Source organism: Suncus etruscus, chromosome 3 (assembly GCF_024139225.1).
Source record: "Suncus etruscus isolate mSunEtr1 chromosome 3, mSunEtr1.pri.cur, whole genome shotgun sequence".
Lineage (NCBI taxonomy): Eukaryota > Metazoa > Chordata > Mammalia > Eulipotyphla > Soricidae > Suncus > Suncus etruscus.
Genome location: NC_064850.1, coordinates 153,629,359 through 153,644,517, shown reverse-complemented (window position 1 = coordinate 153,644,517; position 15,159 = coordinate 153,629,359). Strand labels below are relative to the sequence as shown.

The 15,159-nt window shown below is 36.2% G+C and overlaps 1 non-coding gene across 1 annotated transcript; it reads left to right on the top strand.

The window, feature by feature from the left end:
* The first annotated feature begins 14,822 nt into the window (after positions 1-14,822).
* LOC126005140 (small nucleolar RNA SNORA51) lies at positions 14,823-14,955 on the top strand. The gene has a single exon (XR_007494314.1). It is a non-coding gene; the product is annotated as a small nucleolar RNA SNORA51 (small nucleolar RNA).
* Positions 14,956-15,159: the final 204 nt, after the last annotated feature.

Sequence of the window (15,159 nt, the reverse complement as noted above, 5' to 3'; positions counted from 1 at the left end):
TCAAGAAGTTGAAATAAAGTGAATGCAAATGAAGATGGAGCACATTAAGTGAAAGAAGTTAAAAAGGAAAACTGCTTCTGAGTGTTTAGAAAATACCAAGTCATGTAGGGATTGCATGTTAAGGAGTTTGAACTTTTAGTGCAATAGGAAATCTTTGGAGAGTTTTCAGAAATCAACACTTATGTATATAGAAGATTAAATCAGACACATGGAACAGTATAGGGGTAGTGGGTGAAGAAAGCTGATTTTTGAGGGATAGAGCAGGAGAATTACATGTATGTTTGTGTTGCATAGTGGGAGATAGATTCTGGTGTGGCTGAAAGACCAAAATAATAGCATAGAGACATTATATTGTAGGTGTCAAGATCGAAAATTTGATGAAGGTTTACATTAAAGAAGTTAGACAAATATAAAATAAACTTTTAGAGTAGGACTAATAGGATTGACTGAAAATTTGCTACGAGCCAATATAAACCCTAAGGTGTTTTATTTAGCAAATTGTAACATTGAGCCATACAAGGAAAATACTTTTATTAATTTCCTTAATATTCTGAGCTTTGTCCTTACTGAAAGTGGTACCCTTTTATTTCCAGAAAGTTAACCATGATCCTGAAAGCTGATGCTAAAGGTATGGGCAAATAAAGAATAATAACTATAAATGTCTTATGTGCAGATAGATATTTATATACTTCTAAATATAATGTACAAGCTCAATATTTTAATATGCTGGAATAACATTTTTAAATGGAATAGTATAAAACCCTCTTTTCAGCCAATAAATACCGCTTTGAGTAGTAGGAGCCAAAAAACTACCTGAACTATATATCAGCTAAAAAAAAAAAAAAAAACTACCTGAAAGGGCAGGAGAAAATGGTCTTTTCTTAACTCACTTTGACACCTTGCAAGGTAAACAATGGCTGAACAAGTTCACACAATGCAGCCAACCCATGTCTGGAAAGAAAAAAATTAATAGGTAGAGAATTAAATGGCTACCAATTTGTGAGCACCCAATCCTAATACGTTTATTGATTTTAGGTTCTAGTTTAGTGCTTGAGCTGTCTCTATCCATCAGACTTTCCACAAAAGGGTATAGATCATCCTGAAAGGGGGAAGGGTAGATCAACTCCAACTCTCTGCTACTAGAGATAGTAGGACTGTGGGTTCAATCCCACAGTCTATGTAAACCCACGAGGGATACTGAGAAAAAAATCTGTTCACAGTTTTAGTATTCTTGATAAAGGTAATGATTACAGAGGGAAAGTCTAGTCATACAAAAAAATATGAACTTCAAACCATAAAATAAAGGGAAAAATGACACTCTACTGCTATTATTTAACACACACACACACACACACACACACACAAATGCTCCTAATTTTCAAATTTCTTTGTATTTTAGGAGTCTTTGGGGTGGGTAAATAAAAGTTCAGTGATTATATAGTCTTCTGAAAGACAAGAAGAATTTTCCAGATAAGTCTGTAATACTCTGTATCTTGGGATAAACAAAAAAATTTCCCAAATCCTTCTTCTTATAGAACTTTGTGCTCCTATGAAAAATCCTGACAATAAAATCTTGTAGAAAATTCTAACCCTAAGATGTACTTCATGGAAATATATTCCAAAATTAAATATAATAATTAAAATTTTAATCTAGGGGCCGGAGAGATAGCACAGCGGTAAGGCGTTTGCCTTGCATGCAGAAGATCAGTGGTTCGAATCCTGGCATCCCATATAGTCCCCTGAGCCTGCCAGGAGTGATTTATGAGCATAGAGCCAGGAGTAGCCCCTGAGCACTGCTGGGTATGACCCAAAACAAGCAAACAAACAAACAAAATTTCAATCTAAAGCATAATGTAATTTTTGAAGGGTGGAGGGTATGAATAAATCAATATAAGATCCAAGTAATTGTTTCAATTGTCAGCTAAAAAATAATTATATTTGGATTTGCTCCTAGTAAACCAAACATACTTTATGAGCTTATAAAAAGTATAAAATTATATCCTTTTTATTAAATTGACTTTAATGTGATAGCTAGAAGAAACATTTCTTACCCTCAGAAAACAGTATTTGTTTTGGCTATAGTAGTTGGCAGCGCAAATCATGAATCTTCGCAAAGATTTTAGGCTTTGATACAGTAATTCAAGTAAATAAGACACAAAATACTTAGATATAAGAATGATTAATAGTTAATTATCTACATAAAAATTATAATCTGGATACATTAAGGAGATGACTTGTTGAGCAAGTTATGGTATCTACATCTAATGTGTTAATTCATAATCATTAAAAGTGTTCAGTGTGTGTAATTAATAATTAGTGTCATGGGAAATTGCTCCTATTTTAATTATAATATTTAAGCAAAAGAGATATAAAAATGCATAAACATTTATGGAAATAATCTTGCTTAATTATATACTAGAAATAATGTTACTAATAGGTATATGCATACAAAATATATTTCTGTAATGTATACTATATATTTGCTCTGCTTATTCATAGAATACATATATGCATATACAGGTATGTAAATATAATTTATATGTAAAATTGTGCATATATGTTCATTGCTCTATAGTCAGCAATTAGTATCTATTGGCAAGATTCTTTTTTAGTGTACTTCCAAAATTAGTGTCTACAGATTATATGTGAAGGAAGCTAAAAACATAGAAATATACAGAAAAAAGACTGGAAAAATATACCAAAGAGCTATGGAGATCTTATGGTAAGATTATAGGTATATTTTTCTTTAACTCAAAATTTCCAGCAATGAGCATGTTTTCTTTATAATAAAAATATCAATATTGATTTTTAAAGCACTACTGACAGCACCATGACAAACAATGTCATAAAGTCGAGCTTTGGCTGTATCTAACTCTGACTCACACCTTTGTCACATATTTGTATGTGTACATATGTATTTATTTCTAATGTCAGAATTTAGCAAGCCACTTTCACTTGCTCAAGGAGAATATTCCTTGTTTATGCTGCAGGCAAAACAGCTAGGTTTTATTTAAAAAAAAGAAAGAAAAAATCTAGATCTATTGTGAAAACGAGCCATCTGTGGCAGTTGTGGTGTTTTTCCCAATCTAATAGCACCTTTCGCACTGAACTTTTGGGTTTCTCCAAGTATTTCTGACAGCTGCAAAATAATTATGGACATTAAAAAATATATGTAAACTGGTATAAAATGGCATACAAGAAAACCTGCATGTATGTGTAGAGTGGGGAATAAAATTAGAGTAATGAAACCCCTGTAGTTTGGTTTGGGGAGCAACACATGGAAGATCATTTATGCTGAGTCAAGATTGAGTGAGTTTACTTCAGGATTTGGGCCTGGAAAGAAAATGGCCTTAGAACTTCAGGAATGGGAGGAAAACCTCCTCATTTCTGTTTTCTGGAGACTGTTGGGCATACAAAAGGCATACAGAAATTTTTAGTAAATGAAAGAAATAAAAGAAATTAAATGAATACTCAGTTATGCTCATTTCTTTCTCTAGGTTACAAAAGCCCACCTTTCTACCCACTCCTTTGCACTGGGGAGGAGCAAACTGAATACACTTGCTTGAGAAAGCAAGGCTTCTGCTTCTTTAAATTATACAAATAGGCATTTCCTGATGTCCCCCCAGTTCCATGTGTCTACCCATGTATGAAGACAAACACTTGCTATCGTTGCTGCCGTTTTATTAATAGCATATCCTCAAGCTTCCCTGTTGACACTTGATCCTTCTTAAAATTATGAAGAAATGCTTTCTATAGGAATAGAAGGATAGAAATATGGCTCAAAGTCTGTAGCGAAGCAAATTCCTGTCTCACGTATACATCCAGAGGCTTGTCCTGAAGGAAGATCTATTTCCCTTCTTCTCCTGAGCTTTGAATTTTGGCAGCCTTCCTTTGAGTGAAAGAAAACAGGAAGTAACTCCTGCTCATATTCCCTGCCATGTCAGTGTCACTCTGCACTTCAGCTAACAGCTGAGATTGAGGATTTTGCTCCTCTCTCCAGGACAACTGAAAAGATACACAAGGTAGTTGAAACCCAAGGCTCCTTGGCTTGCTTAGCATTTGCACTTAATAGTGAAACATATCTCTGACAGTTCACAAAAGTGTCCCTTCTGGGTCTTTTTTGTCTAACTGTAATATTTCCTATATTAAGTCTTATAACAATCATCACGAGGAAGGTTGAATACTAAAGAATTCAGAATCAATTAAGACTCCACCAGGAAATCAAAATCTTCTGTTAAGCTGTAAAGTGCTTGGGGATGAAATGGTGTCACCTGATAATATTGCACCAGAGATGAATTGTAAAGCCTGTTACTCGAGGCCAAGTGTCTCTTTCCACAAAGGCCACAATCCCCTCTTCACAGGAAGTTGATCAGTGATAGAAGAATAGAAGTAATGAGAGATTATACACCACCTCAAATGATAGTTCTTTTCACTAACAGCAATAGAAAGCATTCTAGTCTTTGTGACTAACTTTAATGTTCTTAAAACGATTCTGCAGAGACAGTAAGGATGCAGTTTGCTCTATAGTTAGCAATGAAGGTCTATTGGCAGGATTCTTTCTTTCAGTGTAATTCCAAGATTAGTGTCTACAGATGATAGTAACTACAGGATCTCAGACGATGAGGAGCTCACAGTTGCTGAATACAAGGTCAAAGTCTTGATGGGCACTTACAATACGTAGGCCCTAGGTAACGAGAAAGCATTTACCTTTAAATCAATAGGTGTGCAGAACCAAGACATTTTCACAAAAACATAAACATTTGCCATCAAAATTCCAAGTGAGGAATGAAAGCTACACTACAAGTCTATGTGTACACCTATAATACTCTATATATTATATCATTTAAAAGTTCTGGAGGATTTGTGGAAAAGATGATGCAGACAGGGCAATTCTGATTATACCCTGATTTAGGAATTCTGATACATGAATAGAAGATTTAAAACTAGGGGCCGGAACAATAGCACAGCGGTAAGGCGTTTACCTTAGACGCAGAAGGATGGTGGTTCGAATCCCGGCATCCCATATGGTCCCCTGAGCCTGCCAGGAGCGATTTCTGAGTGTAGAACCAGGAATAACCCCTGAGCTGCGGGGTGTGACCCCCCCCCCAAAAAGCCTCAAAAAAAATCCAGAAGATTTGAAACTAGAGAGATAGTACAGTAGTTATGGCACTTGCCTTGCACACAACCCGCTAGATCACTTCCTGGCATCCCCAGAGTACCTAAGCCTGTCAAGAGAGGTGCCTCAGTGAAGAGCAGGAATAAATGCCATGTGCCCAAATAATGAGAAAGAGGGAGAGAGACAGACATAAAGAAACTGAGACTGACAAAAAGAGAGAATGCACTGCCATTTCAACAAAAAAGTTAATACTTCTTTCTTTGTTAATCAGATATTAGTACTCTTCTGCATGACATGGGACCTCTAAATTCCATGCATATACTAGATTTAAGAATATGAAACATTTATTAACTGCTTAGAGATTGATTGTCCATGTGTCCTGTACAGAGGTCTTTCGTTAGTCAGGCCTGATTATTTTAGACAAGACTTTCTTTTCCTTTAATGGGCCACATCTGATTTTTATTCCCACTCCTGGGAGGTACTAATTCACAGAAACTTTGCGAGACTTTACTAATGGGACAGGCATGTTGGTTGGGGCTGGTAGGTAATTTTAGTAGTATATAGTTGGGTCATTACACTGCCAAGGATGTTGAACTCTTTACATGGTCAGTTTGCTGTGTGCTCACTCAGTGTATATACACAGAGCACACTTGCAGAAATACCCACTCTCGACACAGCATGCAAGCTGTTAGCAATCTTCTTTACATTACCTGAGGCCCACTCCATCACCCCTTTCACTTAATATGATAGATTGCAGGATGTAATATAGAAAAATGTAGTGTGTGTGGCATATAAACTCACAGTGCATATCGGATTTAATATATAATGCACAGAAGCCACTCTATAATACATAGTCAAAAAGGCTGCAAGCTGCTGTATTGATGTAGTGCCCAGTTCAGGAGAATAAGGCAGGTTTCCATTGCCAGAAAAGAGCATAGTATTCAATTTCTCATTCAGTATAGAGTATAAATAAAACATGGTGTACGGTAATACCAAACTGCATGAAATGATTTCCCTTAGTACATAAACCTATAGCACCCCAGTCTTTGCTTCAAGCTGAATTTTCCCAGTTCTCTCAGATGGCAATAGGGAATTACATGACCTTCTGCAGCAAGAACTTCCCACTTAACAGATTCTAAGGCTCCACTGGGCCTCACGCTAATGGACAGCCATTATCATCTTGGAGCTCCCAGAAATCCCTGGAGCTTTGCAAGCAGAGTTTCTGGATCTCTCCAGAGTCAGAAGTTGACAGGCAGCTGTCAATCAATGGGAAATCTCTTAAAGCTATACCACGTAGCAAATAAAAGTACTCACTGTTTATAATGAAAAATATTATTGTGCCTACACTAATGATTTAATAAAAACATTAAGCCAGAAGATGTAGTCTTCAAGTCTACTTATCAATATACAAATGCATATGTAGTATGCACTTCCTCTTATTTATGGAGAGCTATTGATTAATTTTGCTTTGCAGTTCCTGAGGACAGTCAATTCTGCTTTTATAAATAATACTTTGGATGGGTAGCTTTTAACTATAAACATTCTCAATTTCTGTTAAATTCTATCAAAATTAGATAGTAAAGAAAATATATTCTAGAGAAAATGTTTAATTATATTAGTATTACTGTTTTCAGAGGCTTATGTGGTCAAAGCGACAGAAGGAAACCAATTCTAGAAACTTCTTGAGATTAGTTTTATCTTGTTGTTCCCTCAGGGGTTTAGGTAACTAACTTACCCCTCCTTTTATTTAACTCATTCTCCTCATACTAAGTTGGTAAACTTATGCCTGTTATACATGCATGTTGTACATGCTCCATTGGTTCAAATTTGGTGCCATTTAAAAGTGAGCTGCACTTCTTTGTTTACGAGCAAAACATACAAGAGTGCTTTCCTGGAGTGAGGAAGAGTTGTAACTCAATCATTCTTCTGAGAACAACTCTCCAGATGATTTTAAGCAGGCTGTGAAATCAGTTAAGGGGAAATTTTAAGTGGTCACTACTGTCCACTTTAATCTTGGTGATCAGAGTGTAACGCGTTTCACCTTATCACACCTCTTTCATCATTACTGATTCTAAAATATATGAAAGAGATACAAGCTGGGAGTCGAGGAATTAAGAACTATCATCTCAAATCCTGGATCTTCCTCGCTATTGGAGCAGATAAAAGACAGAGATGTGAGATGTGTAAAAGATCCAGATCATGATTGTGACATGTCACTGATAACACCAGGTCTACTTAGTGGCCTTTTTTATGGTCAAAATTTGGATTATGAGTGTCTCTTTTAGAATCTGAAATTTATTTTAGGCTTAAAGAAACAAGATATTTTTTGTTGCAAGTCAAATTCTTTACACAAAATGTAAAAAATTCCTAAATACCCTATATCTAAATTAGATTTTGTTCCATCCTAATTTCTTCAAAATTCTCTTTACACTTGTTATTTGTATGTACATATGCATACATTTTCAAAAATAATTTGCAAGTAAGTTACTAACATGAAAGGTCTTTATTGTGAAATACTTTGATGTGCATAAAATATAAAATCATTTTTCTTATTAAGCCAACATAAAATAAAAAATTAATAAATTTATATACATATAATTTTCTATTGGCTACTATATAGAATTAAGTCGAATTTCTTAGTAGGTTTAATTAAAGCTATCTTAACAAAGAAAAAGAGAAAAACTATTTCTTGTCCAAAGTTGAGTCTAGGATCAGACATTACTTTTTGCTATCATGTTTTTTTAGCCACTTAATCTAGACTCGATTTTTAGTCTTTCTTCTTTCTTGACCTTAGCACATTTTTAGAATGTTCCTAAATCTAGGCTTCATAGTATTTCCTCATCATTAGTCAAATAAGCCTAAATATTTTAAAAGAAAAATTTAGAGAATATTTCTATTTTCTAGAGCATGTGATCATTTCAATCTAGATGGACAGATATTGAAATCAGAGCACAAACCACAATGGAAAAGACACACCTACAGATTTATCTTTATAATTAAGTTTGACATGTTGCTATCATATACCCTATACTTTCCACCTTAAAAACATTACCATTACATTGAATTTTTATCTATCAAGATAATGAGGGGGAAAAGGGGGACAATTCCTGAACAGAGTACCTGAACTCAGAAAACTCAGAATTGAATCTGAAGTGTGTAGCTCACAAGTGAAGGACATGCATATGTGCTTTTGGTTTCTTGCATCACCTTTCATTATCTTAAGACTGAAAAGTTAATAACCCAGTGTGTAATCATGCCATTATCAGTTTACATTGTAGTAAAGCCCATTCCAATGATGATTACATATGTTAATGAGTGCCGTTATAATGCACTACACAGTACATTACCTTCAATAAATATAATTGTTTATGCACTTTAATGAGGGTATATAATGCCCCAAAACTAATGGTATTGACTAAAACATGATTTATTGCTCTAAAACTTTGCCATTAGGAAAGGAAATCTTACAAAACCTTTTATGTTTACCTAACTTTCTTTCCCCTCCTAAAAGCTGCCACTCATTTCTCCCTCCCTCTGTTACAAGAAGAAAATAGCTCTAAGACGCAGCTACAATGTTCCCTGTCAATGCTTTTCTCAGCCTGAAGAAGCAGGAGGTGGGTTCATTTAAAGGGTTTAATGAAGATCATTATGTTTACCCCTTAGTAAGGTTTAATGCATTATCTGGCAACAAAACTGATACTACGTCAGAATTTTGGCTTCAAATCAAATAACAAAGAATGAAAACATTGTTTGTTAAACTACTTACTACGAATAGAAAATAAGGTCAGGATAGCATTTGGCCCAGGGCTTTCTATCAGGCCAGGGAAGGACTGAGCTTGATTAAATTGTCCCTAAATGCACAGAACTGCTACTAGGACACATAGTGAGTGTGGGCCCTCCATGACTACTTGGCTAACTTCAAGTCCTCCTTTCCTTGAAATGGTTCTACAAAAATTTTAATCTTATCTGGACAATGCAGCTAAAAATAATTCATATGTGTGATCAATGAAACATAGTTACTGTCTATGACTGATACTATTCAAATTAATACACACACTAAGAATGAGAACTAGCATCTCCAAAGCGGCTTTATATTGCCATGCATTTTTGACTTGAGTAATTCTCATGTGTCTAAGTAGAAATAGTTTAACATCAATATTCTTTGCAAATGTTTTATTTATTAATTAGTTCTAGAAATTGTTGGCTAAGGTGCGCAAACACTAAAACATTGGCATCTATAATAAACCTGAACCAAACTCACCAAGGCCAGTAATAATCACAATTCCTTCTTTTTTCTAACAAAGAAACAGAATCTTCATCTAGAGATGTATGTCCTCTTTATTTTTTTTTTCTGTTGTTTTTGTTTTTTGTTTTTGGGTCACACCCAGCAGTGCTCAATGGTAACTCCTGGCTCTGCACACAGAATCACTCCTGGTGGCTCAGAGATCCATAGGGAAAACCAGGAATTGAATTTGAGTCTGCCTCTTGCAAGGCAAATGCTCTACCTGTTGTTGTGCTATCATTCTGATCCTTTATGTCTTCTTTGTAGTCGCATATTAACCAGCCAACTTCAAGCTTATCTACTATCTGGTTCTTAGCTACAGAGTGTGGATCTCACCAATAATCAGGGTGTAATTCATCACTCTTTGATATCACATCCTTTAGCCCTTCATGGTGGAAGAAACCTGCATTCCTGGTATAAATTAAGCTTACAGGAAATACTTTCCCTGGAAATTACTGAAAATGGAGTTCTGTCCTCTTTGGAGGCAAATTTGCATCTAAGATACCAGACTTTTTCCTTTCTCTACACCATACTTTCTGAAAGAATTTTCAAAAACCTTTATGAATAAATAAACTGTGCATGTTAAAGAAGAAGATTAATTCATCTAGATACTCTAAATGCCCAGTTGAAATGACAACAGGGAATCTGTTCCTGTATCTTAAAAGAATTTTTTGAACAATAGCAGTTTCTTAAAAAAAGATTCCCAGGATGGAAAGTAATCACTTGAGAAACTTTCCAAGGTTTACAATGGTGTTCCGAGTAGTTTGAAAGTCAGTAGTTTTGGAAAAAAAATTGACATTGAGATGCAATTTGTGGTAAGATCTAATTAATTTTTTGCTCCTAAGAATAATTTATTATTTACACTTCTTATTATATATGTATTTTAGCTTCATTAGTCTGCAATGCTGGAAAAAATTATACCTTCAAGTCCTATTTATCAAATTAATGGTGCAATTTCATAGTGACACATTCCACATTCATTAAACCAAGTACAGTAAAAATGCATTTAAATTAGATTAGTGTGATGTAATAAAGATTCCAGTGTAGGGGGTGATATTCTAGCTGAAAAGAAACACCCAGATTGAGTTGAAAACAACTTTGAGATAATGCTTCAAAATTGATTTTGGCACTGGATAAGTGAAAATATATGCCATAATGACTTTCTACTGTCGCTGTTTGTAACTGTTATACTTTCCCATGACAAGGGAAAAAAAACCCTTTCAAAACCTTAGCATAAGACTTTCACAAAATGTTCAAACTTTGCTCAAATACAATGGCAGTAACTTGCTCGCAAAGCTTTTCCATTGTAACAAATTAACATGGTTAGAAACTGATGCTTATCCATCATCATCCTCATAATCATTATTGTGTTCATGTTTGCAGATGATAACACTGTGTACTCACTGAGTATTATGCTACTATGCACATTTTCTTACTTACAAAGATTCAGAAAAGGTTGTAACCTGTAATATCTCCCAAGGCAGACATGTTAGATTTTTACGCTAAATATTGTAGTGCCCACATTTGAGATTGTTCCTTCTTAAATACACATAATAAAAACATTTTAGTAATATTCAAAAATATATGTGCTTACTTAGACATGTCAGTGCCACTGAGTTGCTAGGCCCTAGGAGGCTTTTTATTGGCCTTTGACTGGAGTTAAAGATGGTCTGCTCAATAGCAGTGCTTATTAAATGCTTCCAAAGGATGGCAAGATAATACAGTGGGTAGGACACTTGCTTTGCATGCAACTGACCCAGATTCAGAACCTTAAGCCACATATAGTTACCTGAGCACAGAGTCCAGAGTAAGCATTGAGCACTACCCCTCTCCTAAATAAGTACAAAAATGCTTTCAAAATATGGAAATTTGGGATACTTAAATGAAATAATGTGTGAACACACATAAAAGCCATTTGTGTCAGCTCAACCAGAATATAAATCTATAAGACTAGAACAAAAACCTTGGTTCAATGGACAAGATAGGGTTTGTGCTGCTCTATACAATATACTATATATTATATAAAGTAAAGAACCTCTTGGGAGTGGGCAGAAAAGAAGCTCCAGAAAACTTGCTCTCGCAGAGGCTCATTCAAGGGCGCACACACCAAGGAACTGTTTCACAACGTGAAAACTGGCTATAAGCAGTTCTTTGCAGAAGTCAGGTCCACTGTTTATGACGTCAGGCTGGGGAAAAATCTATGAAACTACGCCTGCCAGGGGGTCCGACCGTGAAAAATTGTGAGTGCTGCCTATGTGTGTGTCTGTCTCCTGGCCTGTCGCTTTAACCTCTTGGGAGTGGGCCGAAAAGAGGCTCCAGCAGAGCACGACTGCTCCACTTTGCTACACGGCCCTGCACTCTTTCTAAGGAAAGAACGCCATTGAAATAAGAAGAAAAAAAATCACACCAAGAACTCTGCTGGAGGCTGAACTCTGCTGGAACTCAGATGCCAGCAACCCTATCTGCCTGTCTTCTGTACTGTGCTCCATTTTCGGCCTGATTTTATCCTGTGTGTGGCTCGTCTGAGGATGGCTTGCCTTCCCTGGAGCCTTCCCTGGAGCTGAGCTTACACACCCAGAAAGGGAGAACCACTGAACTCTGCTGGAACTCAGATGCTAGCACTCCTATCTGCCTGTCTTCTGTGCTGTGCTCCATTGTTGGCCTGATTTCATCCTGTGTGTGGCGCATCTTTCCCAGGAACTTTCCCTGGAGGTGAGTTTATAAGCCCAGAAAGGGTGGAGCCAGAGGAGCACAGTAGCTCCGCTTTGCTTCCCAGCCATGCACATCATTTAGCCAATGAATACAACCACAACACGTAGAAAACCCACAATACAAGTGTGACAATGTGGAAACAATGCAGGCCAGCAGCAGACATAGAGAATGACGATGGCAACTCTGATGACTTGAACATGACCAACAAACTAGTCAGTCTCTCAGATAAGGATTTTAGAGTCGAATTATGGAAGATGTTCAAAGAACTCAAAGAAAGTATAGAAGAGAACACTAATAAGAATCAAGAGAATATGAAGATAGAAATCAGAAAACTCCAAACTGAAATTTCAGGTCAAATAACAGGTCTGAAAAATTCAGTAGATGAATTGAAGAAAAACATGGTTGAGCTTTCTCATGGGTTAAAAGCAGCTGAGGATAGAATTAGTAAACTAGAAGATGACATGAATAACAATTCCATATAGCAGAAGAAATTGGAAAGAAGCCTTAAAGCAAATGATCAAACAATGAAAATATTACTCAAAGAATGGGAACAGATGAAAATAGAAGTCTATGATAAGCTCAATAAAAACAACGTAAGAATCATTGGAGTCTCAGAGACCCAGGAAGAAAATATCCAGGAAGAATCAACGGTCAAGAATATCATTAAAGAGAAACTACCAGAGCTAATAAATACATGTGATCAAATCCTGCATGCTTGAAGAGTACCAACTAAAAGAGACCCCAGAAAAAACACCCCAAGACACATCCTAGTCACAATGACGAATCCCATGGATAGAGACAGAATTCTGAAAGCAGCAAGATAAAAAATGGAAATTACATTCAAGGGAACATCCTTGAGATTTACATCAGACCTGTCACTGGAAACACTCAAGGCAGAAGGCAGTGGTGGGACATAGTGACAAAACTCAATGAAATAAATGCTTTGCCTAAAATACTGCACCCAGCAAAACTCACTTTCAGGTTTGAAGGAACAATACATGGTTTCACAGACAAACAACAACTCAGAAACTTTATAGACTCAAAACCATTCTTAAAAAAAAAAACTGAACGGCCTACTTTAAGACAAGACTGACCAACAGACACACCAAACTCAGATATAAAGATGGCACCAACTCCCAGGACAATTCTTTCTCTCAATGTCAGTGGACTAAAATGCACCAATTAAGAGACACAGAGTGGCTAAATGGATCCAAAAACTCAATCCAACCTTCTGCTGCCTACAAGAAACGCACCTGAATAGTCAGAAAAAACATAGACTCAAAATAAAAGGCTGGAGGATAATTATCCAAGTAAACAACACCCATAAAAAAGCTGGAGTGGCCATACTAATATCAGATGATGCAAACTTTATACTTAGGAAAGTTTTAAGGGACAAAGATGGACATTTTGTATTAATCAAGGGATACATACAGCAGGAAGAAATCACTCTCTTAAACATATATGCACCGAATGAGGGGCCAGCAAATTATTTAATAAAATTGTTGACAAATCTAAAAAATAATATCAATAACAACACAATAATTGTGGGAGACCTCAACACGGCATTGTCAACACTTGACAGGTCAACCAGACTAAAACCCAACAAGAATATACTAGACCTGAAAAGAGAAGTGGAAGAAAGAGGCCTAGTAGATATATACAGGACACTCCACCCCCAGAAGCCTGGATACAATTCTTCTCTAATGTACATGGGACATTCTCCAGAATAGACTACATGCTAGCACATAAAACATACCTCCATAATATCAAGAGGATAGAAAAATCGCAGGCCTTGCTGACTACAAGGCTTTGAAATTATATGTGAACTACAAAGGGACACAGAAGAAAAACTTTAAAGCCTGGAAGTTAAACAGCCTAATACAGAATAACCAGTGGGTCCGAGATGAAATCAAAGAGGAAATCAAAACCTTCCTAGAAGCAAATGACAATGGAGACAGAAATGATCATAACCTATGGGACACAGCAAAGGCAGTACTGAGAGGAAAATTTATAGCTTTGCAAGCACACATCAGGAAAGAAGAAGGGGCATACCTGAATAGCTTAATGATGCAGCTCATAGAATAAGAAAGTACTCAACAAAAGGACCCAAAAATAGGGAGAGAGAAGAAAATAACAAAGCTGAGAGTAGAAATCAATGAAGTGGAAACCGGAAACACAATACAAAAGATCAACGAAAGCAGAAGTTGGTTCCTTGAAAACATAAACAAGATTTATAGACCACTGGCAAAACTAACAAAGAAAGAAAGAGAAAGAAACTTGATAACTCGTATTAGGAATGAAAAAGGAGAGATCACCACTGATATGGTAGAGATCCAAAGGGTAAGTAGAAACTACTTTGAGAAACTCTATGACACTAAAAATGAAAACCTGGAAGAAATGGATAAATTTTTGATGATGTAGCATATCTAAACACACCCATCACCATTGAGGAAATTAAGACAATAATCAAATGTCTGCTCAAAAACAAAAGTCCAGGCCCAGATGGATTTACTAATGATTTATTTCAAATCTTTCAAGAGGAACTTCTACCAATCCTGGCAAGACACTTTTATAAAACGAAAAACAGGAACACTTCCAAATAGATTTTATGAAGCCAACATCACCTTGATACCTAAACCAGACAGAGATGGTACCAAAAAAGATAATTACAGACCAATATCACTGATGAATGCAGATGCAAAGATCCTCAACAAAATCCCAATTCTTACCACAGGCTGTGTTCTTTACACTGACTATATAGAAAGAGGAGGTACAGTAAATACACCCCATATACACTTCAACCCAGGTCCTTTGCCTGGTCTGTATTGTGAATTGGGGGACAAAAATATCAAAACAATATCTTCAAGGTTCAGTTACTGGAAAGTTCTACTATATTTTTTTCAGTGTGGATCGTGGATTCTGGTCTAGTCTCAAGGTCTTTGATCAATTCTTTTTTTTTTTAATTCCCATCACCAATCCCAAGTGTCCTTCCTCCCCACCCCACTCTGGCCTGTGCTCTAGACAGACTTTCTACTTCCCTCATTGTTAT